Source organism: Stegostoma tigrinum, chromosome 46 (assembly GCF_030684315.1).
Source record: "Stegostoma tigrinum isolate sSteTig4 chromosome 46, sSteTig4.hap1, whole genome shotgun sequence".
Classification (NCBI taxonomy): domain Eukaryota; kingdom Metazoa; phylum Chordata; class Chondrichthyes; order Orectolobiformes; family Stegostomatidae; genus Stegostoma; species Stegostoma tigrinum.
The window spans coordinates 221443-222500 of record NC_081399.1 but is presented as its reverse complement, the minus strand read 5'-3'; positions in this window follow the sequence as shown (position 1 = coordinate 222500).

Here is a 1058-nt window from a genome sequence, read left to right as displayed (position 1 = left end):
CAACCACACTCACCCCCACACTCACACTATAGCCCATACCGACACCTCACACCCACCCTCACATTCACACCCACACCCAACTCCACACCCAGCCCGACACATACACCACATTCCACGCTCACGCCCATACCCACCACCACACATGCATCCACACACCCACACTGAGCCCACGGCCACACATACAGACTAACCCCTCAGACACATGTACAGATTGACCCCACGTGCACACGTACAGACTGACCGCATGTACACATGTACAGACTGACATCACGTACACATGTCCAGACTGACTCCACGTACACACGTACAGACTGACCCCATGTTCACGACCGTACAGACATACCCCACGTACACACGTACAGGCTGACCCCATGTAAACACGTAGAGACTGACCCCATAGACACATGTACAGACTGACCACACGTCCACACGTACAGACTGACACCGTGTACACATGTACGCACTGACCCTACATTCACAAGTAGAGGCTGACCACATGTACACATGTACAGACTGACCTAATGTAAACATGTACAGACTGACATCACGTACACACGTACAGACTGACCCCACGTACACATGTACAGACTGACACCACGTACACACGTACAGACTGACACAATGTACACATGTACGCACTGACCGCACATTCACACGTACAGACTGACCCCAGGTACACACGTACAGACTGACCCCATGTACACATGTACAGACTGACCCCACGCACACACGTACAGACTGACACAATCTACACATGTACGCACTGACCGCACATTCACACGTAGAGGCTGACCCCATGTACACACGTACAGACTGACCACACATACACACGTACAGACTGACCCCAGGTACACACGTACAGACTGACCCCATGTACACATGTACACACTAACCCCTAATACAAATGTATAGACTGACCCCACGTACACATGTACAGACTGGCCCCATGGAAACACATAGAGACTCACCCCATATACACATGTACAGGCTGACCACACGTACTCATGTACAGACAGACCGCATGTACACATGTACAGCCTGACCCCACATACACATGT